The following is a 7,236-nucleotide window of genomic DNA, read 5'->3' on the forward strand; positions in this document are numbered from 1 at the left end:
ATTCCTCTCTTCTCTGATCTGTTCTGATGTCGTTTCCTCGTCACACACAGACCTAGACTTGTGTTTTGTTTCATTCTCACATGTTTAACACACAAACTCTGCTTCTCTCAAACTGAAAACACTCTGTTCCACCTTGTGATGTCATCATGTGGTGATACAGGAAGTGCTCCACTGTGTTTTTAAACTCCACACACCTTCATTTCTAGAATCATCTGGATCATTTCAGTCCTGGAGTTGTCTCTTATCTCGACTGAACTAAAGGTAAAAGGAGGAGTTAACATGAAAACTACCACTTGATGACATCACAAGGTGGAACGTCGCATTTTGAGCTTTGTAGATGTAACAGACTAATAATAAAGTGACTCAAACATGTGAATGAAACAAAACACAACTCCAGGTCTGTTTCTGAGGAGGAAACATCATTAGAACATGGATTAAAGCTGCACTGTGTAACTTTAGTGGTGGAGAGTTCATCACTTGGTCGTCTCCATAGAGATTGCTTTGGTGTGTAACACAGTGTGACATCACGATAAAGTTGTTTTAATTGTAACTAAAGGGATACACTCTCATCACGATCACCAGAGTCAACACAAAAAAACAACAAAACCGACAAAAGAACAACACAGAAAATCAAATCTGTAAAGTGAAAACAAACACAGACTTAAAGAGGAGGAGCTTTTCATGTTATAATGACGTCCCCTCGTCAGAAACATCAGAAACACATGTCATCCAGGCATGTTTGAGTAATATAGTGATCTCTCCCGGGCTCTATTCAAACCCTCTTTAGGATTAGCTGTAAGATTCTGTACGAGGCTCCGCCCACAGCCCTACATCACCCACACTCCACACGACAATCCTCCATAAACAAACAAAAACATGACACAAACTGTGCACTATGACGCGACAAACCTGGTGTGATGTGCAGGAGTTTCATTCGTGCGATGAGGCTGATTGTGATAGTGCTCTGAAGGGGGAGGGGCTTAGCACAGAGAGCAAAGGGAAAGGAACGACTCAGAACGTCAAAAATGAAAGAGAAATTTATTAAACATGTTAATACAAAAAGTGGCTCTTGTAGCTTTAATCCGCTGTTCCCATGACAATCGCACAGACGTACAGTGTCCTCCTTGTTCCTGCGTCAGGTGCTCGGGACTTTCTCCAGATGACGCTTCTGTCTCCAGCGCCCCCTTCTGGCCTGGAGGTGCTCAGGTGTCCCGTGTCCTTCTCTCCAGCGCCCCCTTCTGGCCTGGAGGTGCTCAGGTGTCCCGTGTCCTTCTCTCCAGCGCCCCCTTTTGGCCTGGAGGTGCTCAGGTGTCCCGTGTCCTTCTCTCCAGCGCCCCCTTCTGGCCTGGAGGTGCTCAGGTGTCCCGTGTCCTTCTCCAGATGACGCTCCTGTCTCCAGCGCCTCCTGTTGGCTTAAATTAATTGCGGGCCCAGTTGCTCGAAGGCCTGGCACGCTCACGTTTGACGGGCGTTTTGCTGGCGCTGTAGACTCAGATGACATATGCCAGCCCGCGCCGCACTGCATGATGGGAAAACTAATGGTGCTGTCACTGTATGCGGCGGCGCTGGCAGCAGATATAATGGGCAGGCTGTACTTACACGTGGGGGCGGGAAGCATATGGATTTTTTACAGTTAACACGGCGAGATGATAGCGGTTATTGTGAGGCGGCGCGCGGCTCGACGCTCTGAGGAACAATGTGTCGATCAGACGTTTTATTAAACATCAGATAATTTGATGTATAAAAACGATCAGAGAAAAATTTAACAAGACGTAGGTGGAAGTTCAGACAAGAGGAAGTGATTTTTAAAGCAGAATAAATCGAACGATCGTTTTCAGACGGATCTTTGGTGCGATACAAGTGAAACAAGAGCGAGCGGCGACTTTTATGGATCGACAGAACACGGAATGAATAAAGAAGTGACTGAGTGAGTGTGAGTATCAGAGCAATTCAAGTCAATTCATTTATTTTTGTAACGCCCAAAATCACAACAACAGTTGTCTCAAAGGGCTAACCCAGGGAACAACCAAACCTTCTGCTGTGAGACATGAGCCACTCAGCCACCGAGATATACACACAAAAACACAACAACACACAAAAACACAACACACAAAAACACACAACACACAAAAACACACAACACACAAAAACACGCAAAAACACACAACACACAAAAACAAATAACACACAAAAACACAACAACACACAAAAACACAACAACACACAAAAACACAACAACACACAAAAACAAACAACACACAAAAACAAACAACACACAAAAACAAAACAACACACAAAAACAAAACAACACACAAAAACAAAACAACACACAAAAACAAAACAACACACAAAAACACACAACACACAAAAACACACAAAAACACACAACACACAAAAACAAATAACACACAAAAACACAACAACACACAAAAACACAACAACACACAAAAACACACAACACACAAAAACACAACAACACACAAAAACACACAAAAACACAACAACACACAAAAACAAACAACACACAAAAACACAACAACACACAAAAACACACAACACACAAAAACACAACAACACACAAAAACACAACAACACACAAAAACACACAACACACAAAAACACAACAACACACAAACCACACACACACCACACAAAACACACAAAAACACACACACACAAAACAAATAACACACAAAAACACAACAAAACACAAAAACACAAAAAAACACAAAAAAACACAACACAAAAAAACACAACAAAACACAAAAACACACAAAAACACAACAACACACAAAAACACACAACACACAAAAACACAACAACACACAAAAACACACAACACACAAAAACACAACAACACACAAAAACACAACAACACACAAAAACACAACAACACACAAAAACACACACACAAAAACAAACAACACACAAAAACACACAACACACAAAAACACAACAACACACAAAAACACAACAACACAAAAACAAACAACACACAAAAACACAACAACACACAAAAACACACAACACACAAAAACACACAACACACAAAAACACACAACACAAAAAAACACACAAAACACAAAAAAAAAACCACACACCAAAACACAACAATACACAAAAACACAACAACACACAAAAACACACAACACACAAAAACACGCAAAAACACACAACACACAAAAACACACAACACACAAAAACAAACAACACACAAAAACACACAACACACAAAAACAAACAACACACAAAAACAAAACAACACACAAAAACAAACAACACACAAAAACAAAACAACAGGTAAAATAAGACAAACAGGAAAAATTGGCCAGGCGGGGAGGAGGAGAGGGTCCATCTGTCATCGGGGCATCTGACAGAGATACACTCCACAGGGGGAGTGGGACAGGGGACAACATGTGAATAGCATTGCTGATGAGAAAATAGGGCAAAGTAGAGGATAGTGCTCAGGTTGCCATACTTCCCCCAGCTAGTTACTCCTACTGCAGCCTGTCTTATCCCGGGTTTGTCCCTAACTCCCTCACTATGTAACCTGGTCTATACCGAAGAGGAAGGTTTTAAGCCTGGTCTTAAATACAGAGACTGTGGGGGCCTGTTTAACATCAGCAGGGAGTTGATTCCATAGCACAGGAGCTTGGTAACTGAATGCTCTCCCTCCCACTGTACTTTTGGACACTCTAGGAACAACACGAGAACAAAACACGAGAACAACACGAGAACAACACGAGAACAAAACACGAGAACAACACGAGAACAAAACACGAGAACACAACGTGAGAACACGACATGAGAAGAAAACATAAGAACAAAACATAAGAACATGATCCAAGAACAAAACACGAAAACATGACACCAGAACAAAACATGAGAACATGACGTGAGAACATGATGCAAGAACAAACACCATGTTTGGGTTTTGTGATTCTAGAGACATGATGTGGTTTTTCTGAGTTGTTGTTTTTTGTTGTGTGTTTCTCAGATGTTTTGTTCCTGCAGTGATGAAGTGATGAAGTGATGAAGTGATGAACTGATGAAGTGTTTGTTTTGATGACAGGAGTTCTTCTTATCTCAGTCTCTCCTCTCTCCATCTTTTCTCCACTCTCTCCTCCTCTCTCTCTCTACATGCTCCTTCTCTCTTTCTCTCCTCTTTTCAGCCCTGTCCTCTTTCTTCTCCTTCTCTTGTTTCTCATTCATCTCTCTCTCCTCTCCTCTCCATACTCTCCTTCCTCTGATCTCCCTCCCTCTCTCATCCCTCGTAAATAGCCCCTCTCCCTCTTTCCCTCTCTTCCTCCCTCTCTGTCTCCCTCTCTCATTCTGTCTGTTATCTCTCGTAAATAGCCCACATCTCCTTCTTTCTCCCCCTCTCTTCCCTCTCTCGCTCCCTCCTTCCCCCCATCTCTCATAAATAGCCCACATCTCCTTCTTTCTCCCCCTCTCTCCCTCCCTCCCTCCCTCCTTCTCTCTCTCCCTCACATCCCTCCATCTCTCATCTCTCGTAAATAGCCCCCCCTCTCTCTCTCCCCCTCCCTCTCTCTCCCCCCCTCCTTCCCTCCCTCCTTCCCTCCCTCCCTCCTTCCCTCCCTCCCTCCTTCCCTCTCTCCATCCCTCCTTCTCTCCCTCCCTCTAATCCCTCCGTCTCTCATCTCTCGTAAATAGCCCCCTCTCTCTCTCTCCCTCTCTCTCTCCCTCTCTCCCTCCCTCCCTCATCTCTCGTAAATAGCCCCCTCCCTCTCTCTCTCCCTCCCTCCCTCTCTTCCCCTCTCTCCCTCCCTCTCTCTCTCCCTCCCTCCCTCCCTCCCTCATCTCTCGTAAATAGCCCCCTCCCTCTCTCTCTCCCTCCCTCCCTCCCTCCCTCATCTCTCGTAAATAGCCCACATCTTGTTGCTTGTGAATCCTCATTTGTGCGATAAGAGCCGTAAAGCTCGGCTCTCGAGTCTCGGCCCACGCAGCTCCGTCAGAGCGGAGCAGATGTTGGACGCTTCACCCACTCAAGAAAAGACGACTTCAACCGAACACGTCCTCAGAGCGAACGCCGCCGATAAAACGCAGATAAAACACTGATAAAACGCAGATAAAACGCAGATAAAACGAGTCGTTCCCCAGTTCAGATACACATGTTCTGTCTGTGTCTAAAGAGAATCAGGAAGTGTGTGTAAGCATGCTAGTTGTTAGCTTAACTGTCACGGCAAAACTCTGCTCTGATCTTTTGAGACTTTAGAATAAAACGATTTGATTTGAGACTCTAGATGAAAAAGTTTTGACAGAGGTGTGCTAGCATTGTTAGCTTGTTTTTAGCTTGTGGTGTGCGGTCTCTTCGCTGTGCTCTTTGCACTCAGAGATTTAAAATGTCGTCTGATTCTCCTCATGTCTGTGTTCTGCTCTCTCTGTTGTTTTAAAGCCTCAGATCCTGCAGTGTGATGAGCTTCAGCGTTTTTCGAGTTGAAGACATAAAAATCGGTGCAGCTCTTTGTGATTTGCGTCTGGTGAAATGTTTTTATGTCCCGTCTCTTCTATCTCTTCCTTGTATGTTTTCGATCAGTGCAGTGTCAAAAACAAATGATGTGGCACCTGAAGAATGTTCCGGTGGTGTGTTCTGGAGCATAAATCCTTCACAGAGATAAGAGCACGCCGCCGCCGCCGCCGCCGCTCTCCTGCGCTGAGACGATCAAACACGTCGTACACAGATGCTTCAGGAGACGTTTCTCTGTCTACAGGAAATAAAGACTTCAGAGTTCTGTTCGTGGAGTCGGTTTGTTATTTCCTGATCCTCCTCGTAGATGATTCGAGGTTCACCGTCTGTTTGACCGATGACAGTGTTGTTGCTTTACAGGAATGTTCCACAGCCTGTTTTTAAACCAGATATAGATGTAAAAACAAGTGACGACACCACTGGTTTATCAGGGAGCGGGCGCTTAGCAACGCTGTCAATCAAACCTGTTGCTAACGCTAACAGGAGCGACCTCGGGGACAGAAGGACCTGATTTGTCTGTTATTAATGTTCAGATCTTGATTTACAGACACAATAGTGAAATAAAAACCCCAGGATCATGTCGAGGGTTAATACGAACATTTAAGACCAGAGCCGATGGAGCAGGAAGTCGCCCGTGGTCACTTCCTGTTTGTAGCGCGGCGGTAGCAGGTTAGCTCTGTAAGTTTATATTAACAGTTTGTGGTTGAGACAGAAGTCCACTCAGTAAGATCATGTTTTTTTCAGTTCAATAAACACGACCCCAGTGAAAACACATTTTATTTGAGTTCAGTTTGTATTTTAATGTATTTATGATTAATTTATGACTAAATAGTTTCATTTTGTGGCTTTAATTTAAGGAGAACGTCAGTATATCTAACTCTTTCTTTGGGAGTTTGTCATCGACCTGTCTCCATAAATGTTTGTGCTTTGCCTGGAATGTTCCACAGTATGGCATTAAAGTGCATGTAAATGGACACAATCAGGCGGCAAAGTTACCAGTCAGATCTGAGCAGAGGCGACGCTCCTTCACCACAAGAACACGGGTTTATCACGTCGGCGATGAGCGACAGACCTGTTCAGTGTCGTGCTGTTGAGCAGGCGACGCATTAACATCACCACACACACACCAGCAAAGTTACACAATACAACTTTAACTTTGACAGGTAGAGTTTGGAAATATTTATATTTATAGAAACACGTCGCTGGTTTTGTGTCTTCAGTTACAAACATTTTAAAATCATCTGAGGAGCCGCAGCGTCTTTGGGACGACTTTTGGTATTAACATTTATTCAATTTAAACAACATTTTTATGACTTTTTTAAAATATATTTTTCTAGTCTCACATATTTTGCTTTCATTTTTGTTTTGTCCTGTTAATTGTTGTATTTATACACGATTAAAGTGACACTTTACACCTAAACGAGCCCCTGCACACGTGAGCTCGGCCTGTTTCAGTGTCGGGCTGATGCTTCTTTCTGTTTTATCTAATTGTTTCCACAGCTTCATATCTGCAGCTGGAGTCGGGCTCAGAGCAGTGACAGTGGGATTATGGAGGTCATAGTCAATCACTCCAAACCCACTGTCCTTTGGAGGGAAGGGCACGGAGACGGCAAAGATGGACGAGATGGAGAATTACAAGTGACAATCTGATCTATTGGTGAGCGCAGACCAAACGTTATCCAAGCAAGAAAGAAAAGCATTCAGCCAAAAGAGCCCAAAAAACACTCATGAAATACAGATTTAGTCAG

This window comes from Periophthalmus magnuspinnatus, chromosome 16 (assembly GCF_009829125.3).
Source record: "Periophthalmus magnuspinnatus isolate fPerMag1 chromosome 16, fPerMag1.2.pri, whole genome shotgun sequence".
Lineage (NCBI taxonomy): Eukaryota > Metazoa > Chordata > Actinopteri > Gobiiformes > Gobiidae > Periophthalmus > Periophthalmus magnuspinnatus.